At 48.6% G+C, this 20,629-nt stretch overlaps 1 protein-coding gene across 1 annotated transcript in view; it reads right to left on the bottom strand.

Annotated features, from left to right (window-relative positions):
• The window catches only part of KLC1 (kinesin light chain 1), a gene marked incomplete at its 5' end in the record, with an annotated part of 59,841 nt that extends 41,019 nt beyond the window's left edge, over positions 1–18,822 (bottom strand). The window contains 1 exon segment of the mRNA NM_001133355.1: positions 18,762–18,822.
• Between the last annotated feature and the right edge of the window lie 1,807 nt (positions 18,823–20,629).

Below are 20,629 nucleotides of genomic sequence, written 5' to 3'. Positions count from 1 at the left end.
GATGCCCCCACAACGAAATCACTTAACGATGCATTCCTCAAAACAAATCCCCAACGTTCAGCATAACACACACACAACTGCATTAGGTGGATGCTTTAAACTAAGAAGTGCGATTGCGATGTCCACTACAAGCATGGCAGGGAGCTGCAGAAGAACTGAGCTAGGCAGCACCAGAGGGAACCTGGGAAATGACCAACTCTCAGCCACCACTTGGTTTGTAGACCTGGTAGGGCAGCTAGGTCTTCGTCTCCAAAAAAGAGACAGGCAAATTTTCCTGAGAAATCTGGCCAGCCCCAGGCCGGGCGCGGTGGCTCCCGCCTGTAGTCTCAGCACTTTGGGAGGCCAAGGCGGGCGGATCATCTGAGGTCAGGAGTTCAAGACCTGGCAAACATGGAGAAACCCCGACTCTACTAAAAATATAAAATTAGCCAGGTATGGTGGCACATGCCTGTAACCCCAGTTACTTGAGAGGCTGAGGCAGGAGAATCGCTTGAACCCAGGAGGCGGAGGTTGCAGTGAGCCAAGATCACCCCATTGCACTCCAGCCTGGGCAACAATAGAGAAACTCAAAGAAAAAGAGAGACAGAGAGAGAAAGAAAAGAAAAGGAAAAGGAAAAGAACAGAACAGAACAGAACTAAAGAAAGAAATCTGGCCAGCCCCAAAAGCATAACATCCATCCATTCCTCAAAGAAATGTTTACTGAGCCTCTACTTTATGCAAGGCACTGTTCTAAAGGTAGGACTTGACCCCCAAAAAAAATTGTCCTAAGAAAATTAAAATATTGTGGTGACAAAAGAATATTCTTTTTCTTTTCTTTTCTTTTTAAGTAGAGACAGGGTCTCACTATGTTGCCCAGAATGGTCTCAAAGTCCTGGGCTCAAGTGATCCTCCTACCTCGGCCTCCCAAAGTACTGGGATTATAGGTGTGAACTACCACATCCAGTCCCAAAGAATATTCTCTATACTTCCAAAGAGGGAGGAAAAAAAACAGGTCATGTAGGCCTGGCACAGTGGCTCACGCCTTAGTCCAAGCACTTTGGGAGGCCGAAGCAGGTGGATCAGGAGGTCAGGAGTTCAAGACCAGTCTGGCCAACATGATGAAAGCCCATCTCTACTAAAAACACAAAAAAATTAGCCGGGTGTGGTGGCGGGAGCCTGTAATCCCAGCTACTTGGGAAGCTGAGGCAGAGAATTGCTTGAACTCGGGAGGCAGAGGTTGCAGTGAGCCGAGATCACGCCACTGCACTCCAGCCTGGGCGACAAAGCGAGATTCCATCTCAAAAAAAAAAAAGTCATGTAGAAAGAATCGAGAATAACTTTAGGCTTTTTTTTTTTTTTTTTTGAGACAGAGTCTCGCTCTGTTGCCCAGGCTGATGTGCAGTGGTGCAATCACAGCTCAATGCAAGCTCCGCCTCCCAGGTTCACGACATTCTCCTGCCTCAGTCTCCCTGGTAGCTGGGATTATAGGCGCCCGCAACCACGCCCAGCTAATTTTTTGTATTTTTAGTAGAGACGGAGTTTCACCATGTTAGCCAGGATGGTCTCGATCTCCTGACCTCGTGATCCACCTGCCTCGGCCTCTCAAAGTGCTGGGATTACAGGCGTGAGCCACCGTGCCCAGCCAACTTTAGGTTTCTTAACAGCCACATTGGAAGCAAAAGGCAATTAAACAAATGTCTTTGGGCCAGGCAACCTCCACCTCCTGCGCTCAAGTGATTCTCCTGACTCAGCCTCCTGAGTAGCTGGGATTACAGGCACGTGCCACCATGCCCGGCTAATTTTTGTATTTTCAGTAGAGACGGAGTTTCACCATATTGGCCAGGCTGGTCTGGAACTCCTGACCTCAAGTGATCTGCCTGCCTTGGCCTCTCAAAGTGTTGGGATTACAGGCGTGAGCCACCACGCCCGGTCAACCAATGTATTTCTTAAATGCATCTGATTGATGTCTCATGTCTCTCTAAAATGTATAAAACAAAGCTGTGCCCCGACCACCTTGGGCACATGTTCTCAGGACTTCCTGAGGGTTGTGTCACAGGCCATGGTCACTCATATTTGGCTCAGAATAAATCTTTTCAAATATTTTACAGAGTTTGCATCTTTCATCAACAATTCTATCAAGGGCACGTGCCAACATGATTTACACCTAATACATCAGCCTCGACCACCTGGCTCAGGTAGCATTTGCAGGTTTAGCCACTGTAAGATTATCACCACCACCTCCACACACACTCATCCCATCCCATACTCTTAGGAAGCAAGTCACTAAGTGCAGCCCACACTCCAAGGAGATGGGGAAAGTTATAGAGGACACTCTGGAAGACGGAAGAATCTACCATTATTTGGAATTCTTCTCTAAGGGAGATCAGTCTATTCTTTGTCTCTTTCCTCATTTATTAATGTAATTATTTATATCAATATGGACTTACACATATTTGTTTTATACTTTAGGTGATAAGTAAAATACTAATTGTTAAAAATACATTCTTGGCTGGGCATGGAGGCTCACGCCTGTAATCCCAACACTTTGGGAGGCCAAGGCGGGTGGATTACCTGAGGTCAGGAGTTCGAGACCAACCTGACCAAAATGGTGAAACCCCGTCTCTACTAAAAATACAAAAAAATTAGCCGGGCGTGGTGGTGTGCGCCTGTCTTCCCAGCAACTCGGGAGGCTGAGACAGGAGAACTGCCTTGAACCCAGGAGGCGGAGGTTGCAGTCAGCCAAGATCACGCCACTGCACTCCAGCCTGGGCAACAGAGTGAGACTCCGTCTCAGAAAGAAAAAAAAAAAAAAAAAAAAAAAAACTACATTATTTATCTTATTGTTCAAGTTGTTCCAGCTTTTGTCAATGGGAGCTCTTTCAGTTGGTTCCTGTGTCCCTTCTTCATGTTCCCATCCCTTTGTTTTTTAGCATCTCCTTACTTTCAAACACTAGAAGAAGCTTCAGGCTCATCTTGTATTTTCCCTGCCCCAGCCCTAGAATCACTCTTTACTCCAAGGAGTTCTGGTTTGTTTTGGTACAATGGAATCAGAATCCAAAACTGGGAGCCACTAGTCTTTCTCCTAAAAACTCATAACCCTGACTTAACCATGGGAAAAATATCAAGACAAACCCAAATTTAAGGACATTGTACAAAATACCTTGCCCATACGTCTCAAAACTATCAAGGTTATTGCAATGGAATCAATGTGTGCCCCCCACCCCAACTCACATGTTAAAATTCTAACGCCTAGAGTAATGCCTTTAGGAGGTGGGGCCTTTCAGAGGTGATTAGGCCATGAGGGGACCCCTCATGGTGGGATTAGCGCCTTTAAAAAAGGGAACCCAGGGGCTGAGCAGTGGCTCATCCCTGTAATCCCAGCACTTTGGGAGGCCGAGGTGGGTGAATCACCTGAAATCAGGAGTTCGAGACCAGCCTAGTCAACATGGTAAAACCCCGTCTCTACTAAAAATACAAAATTAGTCGGGTATGGTGGTGCATGCCTGTAATCCCAGCTAGTCAGGAGGCTGAGGCAGGAGAATAGCTTGAACCCGGCAGGCAGAGGTTGCAGTGAGCTGAGATCACGCCACTGCACTCTAGCCTGGGTGATGGAGTGAGACTCTGTCTCAAAAAAATAAAAAATAAAGGGAACCCAGGCAGAGTATAGCGGCTGATACCTATAATCCCAACACTTTGGGATGCCAAGGCAGGCAGATAGCTTGAGCTCAGGTGTTCAAGACCAGTTTGGGCAACATGGTGAAACCCCATCTCTACAAAAAATACAAAAATTAGCTAGGTGTTGTAGTGTGCACCTGTAGTCCCAGCTACTTGGGAGGCTCAGGTAGGAGGATGAATTGAGCCTGGGAGGCTGAGGTGGAGGTGGGAGGATGAATTGCACCCAGGAGGCGGAGGTTGCAGTGAGCCAAGATTGTGCCACTGCACCCCAGCTTGGGCAACAGAGACAGACCCTGTCTCAAAAAAATAATAATTATTAAAATTTTTTTAAAAAGGGAACTCTCTCACACTCTTTTCACCATGTGAGAATACATATGGAAGTCGGTAGCATGCAACCAGAAAGAGGGCCTGCACCAGAATCTGACCATGCTGGCACCCTGATCCCAGACTTCCAGCCTCCAGGACTGTGGCTTATGTTGTTCGTAAGTCACTAGCCTGTGGTGCTTTGTTACAGCCTCGCAAGCTAAGACAGTCCTCTAATACAAGGAAAGTCTAAGAAAACAGCCACAGAGCAGGAGGCATGATGACTAAATGTGATATGGTATCTTGGATGGGATCCTGAGGTACAACAAGGACAAGGGAAAAACTAGTGATATCCAAATAAAGTGGAGTTTAGTTAATAATAATGTACCAGACTGGGCGCAGTGACTCACATCTGTGATCCCCACACTGGGAAGCCAAGGCAGGTGGATCACTTAAGGGCAGGAGTTCGAGACCAGCATGGCCAACATGGCAAAACCCCATCTCTACTAAAAGTACAGAAATTAGCCAGGCGTAGTAGCGCATGCCTGTAATTCCAGCTACTAGGGAGGCTGAAGCAGAAGAACTGGAACCCAGGAGGCAGAGGTTGCAGTGAGCCATGGAGCCACTGCACTCCAGCCTCGGAGACGTAGCGAAACTTTGTCTCAAAAAAAAATAATAATAATAGTAATAATAATAGTAATGTACCAATGTTGGTTCCTTGGTTGTCACAAATGTATCATAGTAATGTAGGATATTAACATTACGGGAAATTGGATGCAAAGTATGTGGGAACCCTCTGTACTATCTTTGCAACTTTTCTGTAAATCTGTAACTATTCTAAAATTAAAAGTTTATTTTCGAATCTACATATAAATACAAAATACATATATAACTTGATAAAAACAAAACCAAAAAAGTATACATACAATATGTATATTAAGAATTCACAGGGCTGGGCGCAGTGGCTCACGCCTGTAATCCCAGCACTTTGGGAGGCCGAGGCGGGTGGATCACAAGGTCATGAGATCGAGACCATCCTGGCCAACACGGTGAAACCCCATCTCTACTAAAAATACAAAAAATCAGCCAGGCATGGTGGCGGGTGCCTGTGGTCCCAGCTACTCAGGAGGCTGAGGCAGGAGAATGGCATGAACCCGGGAGGTGGAGCTTGCAGTGAGCAGAGATAGCGCCACTGCACTCAAGCCTGGGCGACAGAGCAAGACTCTGTCTCAAAAAAAAAAGAATTCACATGCCAGGTGCAGTGGCTCACTCCTTTGATCCCAGCACTTTGGGAGGCCAAGGTGGGCCGATCACCTGAAGTCAGGAGTTCGAGACCAGCCTGGTCAACATGGTGAAACCCTGTCTCTACTAAAAATACAAAATTAGCCAGGCATAGTGGTGCACGCCTGTAATCCCAGCTACTCGGGAGGGTGAGGCAGTAGAATCGCATGAACCTGGAAAGTAGAGTTTGCAGTGAGCCAAGATCGTGCCACTGCACTCCACAACAGAGCGAAACTCTGTCTCAAAAATAAAGAAAATAAAATAAAGAATTCACAGCCTGACTCAGTGCCTCACACCTGTAATCCCAGCACTTTGGGGGGCCAAGGCGGGTGGATCTCTTGAGCTCAGATTTCAAAGCCAGACAGGGAAACATGGCAAAACCCTAACCTAAAAAAAATTACCAAAATTAGCTGGGTGTGGTGACATGCACCTGTGGTCCCAGCTACTCAGGAGGCTGAGGTGTGAGTATCACTAGAGTCCAGGAAATCAAGGCTGCAGTGAGCCATGATTGCACCATTGTGCTCCAGCCTGGGTGACAGAGTTGAGACCCTGTCTCAAAAATAATAAAATAAAAATAAAGAATTCACATCTGGGCCGGGTGTGTTGGCTCATACCAGTAACCCCAGCGCTTTGGGAGGCCAAGACAGGAGCACTGCTTGAGCCCAGGAGTTCAAGACCAGCCTGGGGAATACAGTGAGACCCTGTCTCTACAAAAATAAAAATTAGCTGGGTGTGGTGGCACACGCCTGTGGTCCCAGCTACTCAGGAGGCTAAGGTGGGAGGATTGTTTGAGCCTGGGAGCTCAAGGCTACAGTAAGCCTTGGCTGTACCACTACACTCCAGCCTAGGTGACACAGCGAGACCCTGTCACAAAAAAAATTAAGTAAAAGACAAGAAAGAGCCAGGCGTGGTGGCTCACGCCTGTAATCCCAACACTTTGGGAGACTAAGGCAGGCGGATCACTTGAGGTCAGGAGTTCAAGACCAGCCTGGCCAACATGGTGAAACCCCATCGCTACTAAAAATACAAAAATTACCTAGGCGTGGTGGCACATGCCTGTAGTCCCAGCTACTCGGGAGGCTGAGGTTGCAATGAGCCAAGATCATGTCACTGTACTCCAGCCTGGACGACAGAGCAAGACTCCATCTCAAAAAAAAAAGGAAAGAAGAATTCACATCTGTCCAATATTTTAGTTTTGGGAACATTTTCAAATGTGTAATGTTTTATTGAAATAACAACAAAAAAATTCTGCAGGTAGTTTGATGACCTATCATTATAATTCCCATTTACAGCTGAGGAAACTGGGATAGATGAAGTGATTTAAGCTTATTCTACCAACAAGAGGAACAGAATCCAAGGTCTCTTTGCCCCAAGTGTCCCTCTGCTTCAGGAACCCTACCACTCTGCATGCACGCACACACACACACACCCTTGTGCTCACACACATACACCCTATGTTCATACATACACACCACTGTGCTCACACACACTCCACTGTGTTCATACATACACACCACTGTGCTCACACACACTCCACTGTGTTCATACATACACACCACTGTGCTCACATACACCCCCGCTGTGTTCACACACACTGTGCTCACACGCATACCCCCATGTTCATACAAACACACCACTGTGCTCATGCACACACACCCCCACTGTGTTCATACATACACACCACTATGTTCACACACACCCACACACCCCACTGTTTTCATACACATACACCCAGACTCCAGCCTGGGTGACAGAGCGAGACTCTGACTCAAAAAAAAAAAAAAAAAAAAATTAATGAAATGAAAGCAAAGGCCAGAGAAGCAAAGGGCATCATCTTTGGTCACTTTACCTCCCCTGGTTTTATCATGTGAAATTCAGCCAGGTGGGGAAAGCTTACAGTGATGAAGAAAGTTAAGAAAAAAAAAAAAAAACACCAAGCACTAAAAAGGGAAAAGGAATGTGTGGAATTAGATAGATGGTAGTCGCACAAAACCGAGAATACATTAAAAATCACTGCACTGCACACTTTAAAATGGGGCATTTGATGTGATGTGACTTACATTTCAATTTTCTAAAAGAGAAAAAGAATGTGGTAGAAAAAGCAACAGGTCTGGGCGCACAGAATGAAGGACAGCCAAGAAAGAAATGTGAATTACTCTCACAGTTCTCAAATAAAGTTCCTATGAATACAGACGAGGGTAGCATATTAAGGAAAAATGGGATGGAGGGAAGAAAACAGAGGTTTTTGCCTTGCAAAGGTTTATAAGGGATGTTTTACCAAGAGATGGGCATCTGAGTTGAGCCAACAGGAAACCCTGGCAGTGCTGGCCAGAACAGCAAGGTCAAGTCCCATCCCCATATACAGGCGCAGAAGCCCCAAAGAATACCAGCAAAGAGGGTCCTGAGGTGAAGGGACCAGCCTACAGCAACAGTCCAAGTCATATTCAGGGAAATAAATAGTATCTTGGTGGCCCAGCATAGTGGCTTACGTCTGTAATCCCAGCACTTTGGGAGGCCAAGGAGAGCAGATCACTTGAGCCCAGAAGTTAAGAGACTAGCCAGGGCGATGCCATGAAACCCTGTCTCTACAAAAAACAAGCCGGTCATGGTGGTGCGCACATGTAGTCCCAGCTACTTCAGGGGCTGAGGTGGGACGATCACTTGAACACGAGGCTGCACTGAGCCAAGACTGCGACACTGCACTCCAACCTAGGTAACAGAGCGAGATCCCATCTCAAAAATTAAATAAATACATAAATATTTTTTTAAAAAGAAAACATTAACGGCCAGACAAAACAAATGCATCTATTTGGCCTTTGGGTGACTTATTTGTAGACGTGCTTTCAGAATTAAGGAAAGGAAGTCTGATAGAACCCCTCTGGATACTTTTTCCCCGCAGCCTGCTTAGAAGTTCACTGGGATTGTTTTGAAACCAGCCACCTCTATGGACACAGACCCTCTACCTCTTCAATAACCTAACCATACCACTGTTTCCAGGTGTACACATAGCTCTGGAAAAGGTGACGTAGCTCTTTTAGAAATCTAAAGAGGCCTATCAATAACCATGGCTGTAGCTAAGCATGGTGGCCCACGCCTATAAATCCCAGCACTTGGGAGGCCGAGGAGGGCAGATCACCTGAGGTCAAGAGTTCAAGACCAGCCTGACCAACATAGAGAAACCCTGTCTCTACTAAAATACAAAATTAGCCGGGCATGGTGGTGCATGCCTGTAATCCCAGCTACTCGGGAGGCTGTGGCAGGAGAATCACTTGAACCCGGGAGGCGGATGTTGCAGTGAGCCAAGATCGTGCCATTGCACTCCAGCAACAAGAGCAAAACTCCGTCTCAAAAATAAACAAATAAATAAATAACCATGGCTGCACCTGAAGAGATTTTTACAAGCAGGCCACTCGCCCAGCCAGCTGTCAGGTGCTTACCCCTAGGCGGGTCAGACAGCCCTCCTGGTCATGACCAGACAGCAAGCTGGTTCACTTAATTTGCCATGGGACCACAGGCCCATCCTTCAGATGTAAATTGTAAGCACAAGACACTACAAGGAAGGGTACTACATGAAAATACAGGATAACATGCTTTTTCTCAAAACAAGAATGAGTAAGTCCTAACAATGCAAATGTCTCTATTCCAAGTTCTTGGCTGATCAAATAGAAAGGAAAAAACAGCTTTGTCTGACTGTGTGACTAAGAGAATATGTAACAGGGTACTGCGAGAGTATGGGGCAAAATATACAAATACAGATAGTATTAATTCTGTGGTTACAAAAAGCACCTTTAATTGAATTTTTAAAATGTCAGCAGACAAACATACCATAAGATTAAGTTTATGTATTTAAATGCTAATCAATGGAATAATGTTCTTTCCTAAATGAAGAAAGGCAATTAAAGAAAACATTTTTTTTTTCTTGAGACGGAGTCTCCCTCTCTCGCCAGGCTGCAGTGCAATAGCGCCATCTCGGCTCACTGCATTCTCCGACTCCCTGGTTCAAGTGATTCTCCTGCCTCAGCCTCCCAAGTAGCTGGGATTACAGGCATGCGCCACCACACCTGGCTAACTTTTGTATTTTCAGTAGAGATGGGGTTTCAACATGTTGGCTAGGGTGGTCTAAAATCTCCTGACCTCGTGATCCACCCGCCTTGGCCTCCCAAAGTGCTGGGATTACAGGTGTGAGCCACCGCGCCCAGCCAAAGAAAACATTTTTTAAAATAAATTCTCTCAGGCCAGGCATGGTGGCTCACGCCTGTAATCCCAGCACTTTGGGAGGCTGAGGTGGGCAGATGACCTGAGGTCAGGAGTTTGAGACCAGACTGGCCAACATGGTGAAACCCCGTCTCTACTAAGAATACAAAAATCAGCCGGGTGTGGTGGCGCATGTCTGTAATCCCAGCTACTCGGGAGGCTGAGGCAGGAGAATTGCTTGGATCCAGGAGGCAGAGGCTGCTGTGAACCGAAGCTGCGTCACTGCACTCCAGCCTGGGCAACAGCACAAGACTCAGTCTCGGGAAAAAAAAAAAGGAAAAAGAAAACATTTTTAAAAACTAAATTCAGGCTGGGTGCGGTGGCTCATGCTTGTAATCCCAGCACTTTGGGAGGCCAAGATGGGCGGATCACCTGAGGTCAGGAGTTCGAGACCAACTTGGACAAAATGGTGAAACCCCGTCTCTACTAAAAATACAAACAAATTAGTGGGGCATGGTGGTGCGTCTGTAGTCCCAGCTACTCGAGAGGCCGAGGCAGGAGAATCGCTTGAACCTGTGAAGTGGAAATTGCAGTGAGCTGAGGTCGCACCACGGCACTCCAGCCTGGGCGACAGAGCAAGATTCCATCTCAAAAAAAAAAAAAAAGAAAAGTGCAAAGTACATGCTGAGGTACAAGCAGACTCAGAAGATGATCAGACAAGGCAAAGGGAAATTGGTCATCCTCGCCAACAACTGCCCAGCTTTGAGGAAATCTGAAATAAAGTGCTGTGCAGTGTTGGCCAAAATTGGTGTCCATCACTACAGTGGCAATAATATTGAACTAGGCAGGGCATGTGCATACGACTATAGAGTATGCACACTGGCTAGCACTGATCCAGGTGATTCTGATACCATTAGAAGCATGACAGAACTGACTGGTAAAAAGTAAACCCTGCGGCCGGGCGCGGTGGCTCACGCCTGTAATCCCAGCACTATGGGAGGCCAAGGTGGGCAGATTACCTGAGGTCAGGAGTTCGAGACCAGCCTAGCCAACATGGTGAAACCTCATCTCTACTAAAAATACAAAAAAGTAGCCAAGGGTGGTGGTGCACACCTGTAATCCCAGCTACTTGGGTGTCTGAGGCAGAAGAATCACTTGAACCCAGGAGGCAGAGGTTGCAGTGGGCCGAGATCGTGCCATTGAACTCCAGCTTAGGCAACAACAAAAAATAAAAGATAAAAATAAACCCTGCGAAAATTTCTTTCTTTTTTTTTTTTTTTTTAAAACAGAGTCTCACTCTGTTGCCCAGGCTGGAGCACAGTGGCGCAACCTCGGCTCACTACAACCTCTGCCTCCCGGGATCAAGCGATTCTTCTGCCTCAGCCTCCCAAGAAGCTGGGACTTAGGTGCGCACCACCACACCCGGCGAATTTTTGTAATTTTAGTAGAGATGGCATTTCACCATACTGGCCACGGTAGTCTCAAACTCCTGACCTCATGATCCACCCGCCTCAGCCTCCCAAAGTGCTGGGATTACAGGTGTGAGCCAACGCGCTCGGCCGAAAATTTCTTCAATAAAACTTGCCAGAGCATGGTTAAGAAAAATTAAAAGTATTGATTTATTAAAAGGCACCACCAAAAAATAAAGTTAAGCCATAGATTAGGAAAAAATATTTGCGACACATATATATCCGGCAAATGGCTTGTACAAAAAATATGTCAGCCTGGGAAATAGAGCAAGAGCAAGACTCCATCTCAAAAAAAAAAAAAAATATGTAAGGAACTGCTGGGCGTGGTGGCTCACACCTGTAATACCAGCACTTCGGGAGGCCAAGACGGACGGATCACGAGGTCAGGAGATCGAGACCATCCTGGCTAACATGCTGAAACCCATATCTACTAAAAATACACACACACAAAAAAAATTAGCTGGGCGTGGTGGCAGGTACCTGTAGTCCCAGCTACTCCAGAGGCTGAGGCAGGGGAATGGTGTGAACCCAGGAGGCGGAGCTTGCAGTGAGCCGAGATCACGCCACTGCACTCAAGCCTGGGCAACAGAGGAGACGCCATCTCAAAAATAAATAAATAAATAAATAAATATGTAAGGAACTTAAAAATACAAACAATCCAATTTTTTAAATGGGCAAAAGTCTTCAACAGACAATTTACAAATCCAGGTATACAAAAGACCAACAAGCACGTTAAGCACTCACCATTATGAGTCATCAGTGAAATGCACATTAAAACTAACAAGATGCCACTATACATCCGCTAGAATGGCTCAGATGAAAAAGACAGGCAAGGCCGGGCACGGTGGCTCACGCCTGTAATCCCAGCACTTTGGGAGGCCGATGGGGGGTGGTGATCACCTGAGGTCAGGAGTTCAAGACCAGCCTGACCAACATGGAGAAACCCATCTCTACTAAAAATACAAAATTAGCCCGGCGTGGTGGCCCATGCCTGTAATCCCAGATACTCAGGAGGTTAAAGCAGGAGAATTGTTTGAACCCGGGAGGCAGAGGTTGCAGTGAGCTGAGATTGTGCCACTGCACTCCAGCCTGGGCAACAAGAGTGAAACTCCATCTCAAAAAAAATAAAAAATAAAGTATTGAAAGTAGTCAAAATCATAGAAACAAAGTAGAAAAGATGGTTACTGGGTGAGGGCGATGGAGGAGGAGATATCAGTATTTGGGGGCTACAGTCTCAGTGCTGCCAGATGAAAGAGTTCCAGAAATGTGGAACAATGATGTGCATATCCTTAACACTACTGAATTGTGAACTTTTAAATGGTTAAAATGGTACATCTTTGAAAAAAATTGAAGTGGCGCAAAGTTTTCCCAAGAAAAAGTAATGATAAGATTAAACAGCATCACCATGATTCACTTGCAGCTGCAGCTTTAAGTACTGCAAGGTGATTCAAAGCTTATACTGCGAAGCAAAAAAACTGAGTTAGAATCTTGACTTCACACCTGGGTAACTTTGGTTTCAGAAACTTCCCCTCTCTCACCCTCAATTCCTCAAGAGTAGAATCTCAGTAACAGTACCTATTTTACTTTTTTTTTTTTTTTTTTTGAGATGGGAGTCTCACTCTGTCGCCCAGGCTGGAGTGCAGTGGCACGATCTGGCTCACTGCAACCTCCGCCTCCCGGGTTCAAGTGATTCTCCTACCTCAGCCTCCCAAATAGCTGGGACTACAGAAGCATGCTACCACATGCGGCTAATTTTGTATTTTTAGTAGAGACAGGGTTTCACCCATGTTGGCCAGGCTGGTCCCAAACTCCTGACCTCAGGTGATCCACCCTCCTCAGCCTCCCAAAGTGCTAGGATTACAGACATTAGCCACCAAGCGCAGCCTTTTTTTTTTTTAAGAAACCAGGTCTCACTATATTGCCCAAGCTAGTTTGAACTCCTGGGCTCAAGTGATTCTCCCACCTCAGCCTTCGGAGTAACTGAAAACTACAGACACATATGACATCCCTGGGGTTTACAGTACCTATTTTCTCTGAACAGTGCAAACATCACTCTGATCAGTTTTAGTAGCAGTATAGTGAACTTCAGAGAAGCCTGAACATAAATTTATGTTATGCAACTGAAGTCAGGGAACAATCCATGGTTTAAATGAAGGTAACTGAGATATTTTAGAACCAAGGAAGTAACTTAGTTCACGTATGCACGTAACTCAGCTTAACATGTTTGCTCCATATCCGTTGCTTTAAGTTCAGATAGCACTTTTCAAATTCAAAAAGCATAGATGCAAACTGCTTTATCTGCCTCCAAAAATTAGTTAAAACTAAAAATATCATAATTCGTTTCTGATCCATGAGTATACTAACTAGGAGGCTACAAAGTACAATGCCACAAAGGATGCCTTGGGAGAACGAATGAAGATCATCTCGAAATGGCCTCCATCTGTAAGAGGTAATATTCTCAGGAAACAGGCAACAGGCCGGGTGCGGTGGCTCACACCTGTAATCCCGACACTTTGGGAGGCCACGGCAGGCAGATGGCTTGAGCCCAGGAATTCGAGACCGGCCTGGGAAACACAGCAAGACCCCCGTCTCTACATAAACTATATTTAAAAAAAAAAAAAAAGTTAAAGGTCATTAGTAACCTCCTAGAAGCAAAATCCATAGAGACTTCTCAGTCCAACCCATCACTGACTTCTTAGCCAATTTGATACTGATCTCCTCCCTCCTCTCCTCTTGGTTTCCCAGGGCCCTCTCCTCTTAGACCCACTCACCATCTCTACCAGATGGACATCACAGCCGACTGGCTCAACGATATGATGCAGTCTCTGGAATCTTTACCTCCAGCCTCAGCCTCTGTCTTGAGTTCCGAAGATGTATCTCTAACTGCCCACTAGTCCACTTGGCTGCCCCACAAGAACTTCAGATTTAACATATCCAAAAACAAACTCATCATCTCGTCCTTCTCCCATTTTCCCTCCTTGGATGAGTATCACCAGCCAGTAAGTCACCCAAATTAGAGATGAGGAAGTCATTCTAGATGCATTCCTTCAACAAACATCTACTAAGTTCCTATTATGTGCCAAGCACTGACACTGAATACAAGAGACAAAACTCCCTGCCCTTGTGGAGGTTATGAACATAAGCGGAGACAAACAATAAAAATTTAAAAATGATTAAAATAATACAGTATTGGCCGGGCACGGTAGCTCAGGCCTGTAATCCCAGCACTTTGGGAGGCTGAGGCAGGTGGATCACTTAAGGTCAGGAGTTGGAGACCAGCCTGGCCAACATGGTGAAATCCTGTCTCTACTAAAAATACAAAAATTAGCTGGGCATGGTGGCACATGCCTGTAGTCCCAGCTACTTGGGAGGCTGAGGCAGGAGAATGGCTTGAACCCGGGAAGCAGAGGATGCAGTGAGCTGAGATCGTGCCACTGCACTCCAACCTGGGTGACAGAGCGAGACTCTGTCTCAAAAAGTAATAAAATAATAATAATAATAATAATAATAATACAGGATTTAAGATAGTGAGGTGTGCTAAGGAGAAAAATGAGGGCAGAGGCTAAGGAGTATGTGGGGAAGTGAGGAAATGCTAATCACTACAAGAGTGGGTTTGGTTCAGAACTCCAGATGCACCTGGAAGTGCTTGAGTAGGGCCAGAGCAGAAAGATGAAGAGACAGGGTGGGGTGCTCGGAGGACACTGACAAAAGCTTTAACAGAGGAGTGACTCAGGTTTTCACAGGATCATTCTGGGGAGTCCTCCCTGCAGCTCCTCATTTACCCCAATCCAATCAGCCCCAAATCAGGTCCACTATAACCCTTACAACCCAGCCCCTGCCCCCACCTAGCTTCTCTGTTCCTTTTGTCACTGCCCTAATCCTGAAGCTTGCTGAGTTGGGGTTAATGGCTTCCTAATTAATCTCATCCCAGTTCACAGCACCTGCCCCACCACTGCCTATGCTCTTTCTAAAGCGGCACCTGGCTCCTTAGAATCTTCCAACCCTCCGGCCAGGCGCGGTGGCTCACGCTTGTAATCCCAGCACTTTGGGAGGCCAAGGCGGGCGGATCATGAGGTCAGGAGATGGAGACCATCCTGGCTAACGTGGTGAAACCCCGACTCTACTAAAAATACAAAAAATTAGCCTGGTGTGGTGGCACACACCTGTAGTCCCAGCTACTCGGGAGGCTGAGGCAGGAGAATCACTTGAACCTGGGAGGTGGAGGCTGCAGTGAGCAGAGGTCGTGCCACTGCATTCCAGCCTGGGTGACAGAGCAAGACTCCATCTCAAAAAAAAAAAAAAAAAATCTTCCAACCCTCCCTTGTAAACCTCAGAATGAAAGTAGACTTCCAAGAAGTCATTCAAGGCCTCTCCTAACGTCATCTTTCCACACTCACTCCCATGTCCCCTTCCCAACACGCTGCTTTACAGCAGCACAACCTCAGGATTTATTTCCTCCAAGCATGAACCCCAATCCCAATCCCACCCCTGACCCCCTGACACTGGCTGATTTGTACTTTTCTTTTGTGAAGAATCGCCTCTTCAGTGCACTCCACAGCCTTTAACCTGGTCTGTGGTATCTGTCCATGCCAGCCTGTGAGCTCCTAGAGGACAGAGGTTTTTTTTTAGTTTTATTTTTTTTGAGGCGGAGTTTCGCTCTTGTTGCCCAGGCTGGAGTGCAATGGCGTGATCTCGGCTCACTGCAACCTCTGCCTCCCCGGTTTAAGCGATTCTCCAGCCTCAGCCTTCTGAGTAGCTGGGATTAGAGGCATCCGCCACCACACCCAGTTTTTTTTTGGTTTTTTTTTTTTGTATTTTTAGTAGAGACAGGGTTTCACCATGTTGGCCAGGCGGGTCTCAAACTCCTGACCTCAGGTGATTGGTCCATCTTGGCCTCCCAAAGTGCTGGGATTACAGGAGTGAGCCACTGCAAGGCTGACAGCGGCTCCTTTTGTTTGTTTTGAGATGGAGTCTGGCTGGAGTGCACTGACATGATCTCGGCTCACTACAACCTCCACTTCCCGGTTCAAGCGATTCTCCTTCCTCAGCCTCACGAGTAGCTGGATTACAGGTGTGCACCACCACACCTGGCTAATTTTTGTATTTTTAGTAGGGACGGGATTTCACCATGTTGGCCAGGCCGGTCTTGAATTCCTGACCTCAGGTGATCCACCCGCCTCGGCCTCCCAAAGAGCTAGGATTACAGGCATGACCACGCCCGGCCACCAGTGGCTCTTTTATCAACATATCGCTGACTACTCAGCACGGTACCTGCCATTCAGTTGGTTCCCAACAGACATTTAAGACCAGTATTTGCAATCTTAATGTGCTTGTCATTTTTATTCTATGCCCTGAAATTTGACACTTAAATCTTCCCAAATACTCTCGTTTGAGTATATTACTGATCATTTCTTTGCTACATAAAATACTGGTTTCGGCCCAGGCGCAATGGCTCACACCTGTAACCCTAGCACTTTGGGAGGCTGAGGCAGGTGGATCGCCTGAGGTCAGGAGTTCGAGACCAGCCTGGCCAACATGGTGAAACCCCGTCTCTACTAAAAATACAAAAAATCAGCCTGGTGTGGTAGTGGGCACCTGTAATCCCAGCTACTAGGGAGGCTGAGGCAGGAGAATCACTGGAACCTGGGAGGCGGAGGTTGCAGTGAGCCGAGATCAGACCAATGCACTCTAGCCTGAGCCACACAGCAAGACTCAGCTCTAAATAAATAAAAATAAAATACTGGTTTCTAACATTCCACTTATCTACAAAGAATGTTTTCAGGTGATACTAATCATACATTTCACTCAACTTTTGATTTTTCTATTCTAGGTTTCTTTTTATACAAGTATGTTTTAAGATAGTTTACGGCCCTATACAGAAAGTTACACACTGACTTTTTTCCAACATTGAGAAACATGCCTAAGAATGTATAAATTTTAAAAATGTATAAATTTGGGCCAGACGCGGTGGCTCACGCCTGTAATCTCAGCACTCTGGGAGGCCGAGGTGGGCGGATCACGAAGTCAGCAGATCGAGACCATCCTGGCTAACATGTTGAAACCCCATCTCTACTAAAAATACAAAAAATTAACTGGCCGTGGTGGTGGCAGGCGCCTGTGGTCCCAGCTACTCAGGAGGCTGAGGCAGGAGAATGGCGTGAACCCGGGAGGCGGAGCTTGCAGTGAGCCGAGATCGCGCCACTGCACTCCAGCCCGGGCGACAGAGCGAGACTCCATCTCAAAAAAAAAAAAAAAGTATAAATTTAAACGACTGCAGTTATTTGCTATGAAATATTTAAGATACTGTGTGCCTCTCCCCAGTGTCACTCCCTCCCCACTTGCTGGAGATAAATGCTGTCCAGAGTCCTGTGCATGTCTGGATGCTTTTCTAAGACAATGCTAGGCAAGGTGAGGTGCGCCAAGGCTGCAGTAGGGTTAGAGGTTACCACCTGGGTCCTCCACAGCACTCAGTGCCAGACAGGGCTGCCAGGCTCAACTGCAACATGATGTTGCATTCTTTGATGACTTAGAGAGACACTGGCTCTTTAGAGTGCCTACCCTCCCACACAGAATTCCATACAAGTTGAAATACACTTCATACTTAGTATCATTGTATTCCTACAAATATTTACGAAACAGAGCAATAGGTAAAATTTCTCACCACAACTGGCTTGCTGACAATCCCTGAAAGAAGCAAGGCCATGTCTGTAATATAACTTAAGGAGGTTCTTCCAGTTTTCTAAAGTGTTTTTCACTAAACTAGTGCAATGTATTCCGAGCTAATTCTGATCAATGGCTTAGTCATGCCGTACCAAAAAAAAGGCCTTGGAATTTAACTAATGCAAAGAATCAAAGCTCTAACTGCCCTTTTACAGAACACCTGAAATAGTACATCCCAAATTTTTTGTTCTCACATTTTTAAAAAACATCATTTTTGTAAGTATTCCTTTTCAAACGCTTAATATGTAAATTCTTAATTCATTTAAATAATAAAACAGTAACAGGCAGCAACAATTCTAATACAAATATACCTAGAAATGACCTACAAATGTTAAGTTATAAAACCATCCACTCCATCACGCATTAATTTCACTATTTTAACGCTTTATTTTAATTTTCTTAAGGAAAAGGGTACACCCAATTTTACATGGAAAAAACATTCCAGGACGGGGGCTGCTTCAAGTTTAGTTGGAGCAACGCCAGCCTAGGTGAACAGGGTCGCCTGAAACGTTTCGCATCCGGTTACTGAAAAAAAGGGGTCGCCAAGGAGGCAAAGCGGAGCCAGCTCTCGGGAGGGACCCGGCCCCCCGCCGCCCGCGAGGATGACAGGCGCGTCCGCTCAGGGCGGTGCCGGGAGAGGCGGGGGTGGAAGGAAGAGGAGGAATCGGACAAAGCCAGCCCCGCCGGGCCTCCGGCCTCCCCGCCCGCCGCGATCCCGGGGTCGGCCACCTCCCCTGTCGCGGGCTCCCGAGGTCCACAGCTGTCCCCGGGAACGGCCGCCGCCGCCCGCAGCAGGGCCAAGCCGGGGATGCGGGGCCAGGGCGGGGCCCTGGGCAGGGCCGGGGACCGGAACCTGCAGTGGGACGCGGATGAGAGGAGGCGCGGCGCCGGGAGCCGGGGCTGGCAAAGGGGCCGGGGACAAGAACCCGACCTGAACCTGGAAGGGGTCGCGGACCGGCCGGGGCAGTGAACTGGGGGGGATACCGGGGTGGGAACCGAGAGGGGCCGGGACCCAAACAGGGAAGGGGACCTGGATGGAGACAGAGTTGCGGCCGGGGCGGGTCCGAAGAGGAGCGGGACAGGGATGGGGCGGAGGATGAGGAGCGGGCCGCGGTCCGGGACGCACGCCGGGGACTCACCGCCTTGCTCCTGAGGGCCGCGCTCTCTCGCGCTGTCAGCACCTGGAGCGCCGCCGGGCGCGCGCGCGGAGCCGCGACTGTGCGCCGAGCCCGCCTCGGCTGTGTGAGGCGCGACGCAGCAGTCACCAGCGAGGGGCGCCGGCGCGGCCGCCCCGCAGCATCCTCGGCCGCCCACGCGCTGTCCCCTTGGCCGCCGAGCACAGCCCCGCGGCTCCTCGCAGCAGCAGCCCAGCCGACCCAGCCAGTCCCGCTCGGCCGCCTGCGCCGCTCCCACCGCCGAAAATGGCGTCTCAGTGTTGCTCCCCCCGGCGCCCCGCCTCGCCCCGCCCCACAATGCCGCGCGCCGGCATGACGTCATCGCCTCTCGCACCGCCCAGGTCTGGGGAAACTGAGGCTGGGTGCCTCCCCGCGAGTGCTCGGCGAGCTCGGGACTGGAGGGGCGAGAAAGTTGTTTGGGTATCAGGTGGGCAGTCACAGGGAGGAGGGTGACGGTGCAGGACCCAGCGGGCCTCCCGGCTGTAACGCGGACGGGGGCGGGGCGCTCGGGGCAGGGCGCGGCTCGGAGGGTGGGCGGCCAGGCCCTGGCCTCTCCGACGCCGCAGCCGCGATGACCGAGCGCTTCGGCAGCTTCCCTTCCAGCCAGACTGTGGGCCCTACCGGAATGCGGCCGGGGAAGGTGCAGGCCCGGCCGCAGCCGCCACCACTGGGCTCCCGCCCCGCCCCACTCCCAGGCCCGCGAGCTTCATGCGCTCATTTCGGTCCCCCCAAAACCCAGCTAGGAGGCCTTCGGGAGGCCCCGGAATCACAGGATCCCGGCCAGGCCTTTCTCCCTTCTCCAGGAAAACCGACAGCCTTTGGTCGAGATCCTGACCCCTAACCCTGCGCCCTCCCTTTCTCATTATTCCCTCTTCTCGGGGCTTTTGGACCCTCCTATCTGTACGAGGAAACTTTCCAGGCGCTCCCCCTCGACACAAACTGCGCTTCAGACGGGCAAAGGGGAAGGGTCGGGGTGTAGGCTGTGAGGGTGGGAGACACCCCCTCTCTGTCCCCACGCAGCCACCGGCGCATCTCCCTGGCTGCAGGGCCTCGACCTCCAGCCCGGCCTGAAGGGCAGCGGAGCGCGCTTGGGTCAAGTCCTGCGGCTTCGCCGGCTCCGCAGGCCTGACTCAGCAGCCAGCCGGGAGGACATGCTGATTCAGTGGGCGAGGCTCCGCTCGCTGCTGCCAGCGGCTTGGGAAAAACCCTCCCAGTGCCTGCAGACGTCCCAAGTGCGGGGCCCGGAGGCATCATTTAACCTGGAGGGGTTCCTGGGCCAGTCCCCCCACCCCATCTTGTGAACTGCTGTTCCTTTCCGATGTTATCACCCAGCACCAGCAGCCCTGTGTGAAGCCTGCAGTTACGCCCCGCAGTCACCACAGAAGCAAGTGCTCCTCGGTTTTTCCAGGGAGGTCTGGTTACTTTTATCTCATTTATAAAGACAAAGGTGGGCTACAAAGGGGGAGCTCCTAGGTAACACGTTAGGGTTGGCCCGGGGAGAGGCACCGAGTCAGGGTCAAACCTTCTCCATACCACTTTCAGGTTAGTGATTTCAGCCAGACTGCAGCTTGGATGTCGCTAAGCTCAGCCACTGGGCTGGACACCGCAAAGCATCGAGTGCTCATTCTTTCTGTGCCGCTGGGCCCAGTAACTGTCCCCTCTGCTCACCCACAACCCTACCCAGAAACCTGGGATGCCTGCACCGCTCCCTTACGCCCTACTACAACAGGTGGAAAAGATTCTACTTCCTCAATATTTCTTTCTTTCTTTGAGTTAGGGTATCTTTGTCACTCTGACTGGAGGGCAGTGGCAATCATAGCTCACTGTAACTT

This window comes from Pongo abelii, chromosome 15, assembly GCF_028885655.2.
Source record: "Pongo abelii isolate AG06213 chromosome 15, NHGRI_mPonAbe1-v2.0_pri, whole genome shotgun sequence".
Lineage (NCBI taxonomy): Eukaryota > Metazoa > Chordata > Mammalia > Primates > Hominidae > Pongo > Pongo abelii.
Note: the sequence above shows the minus strand (reverse complement) of the source record. Positions and strands in the feature narration are given on the sequence as shown.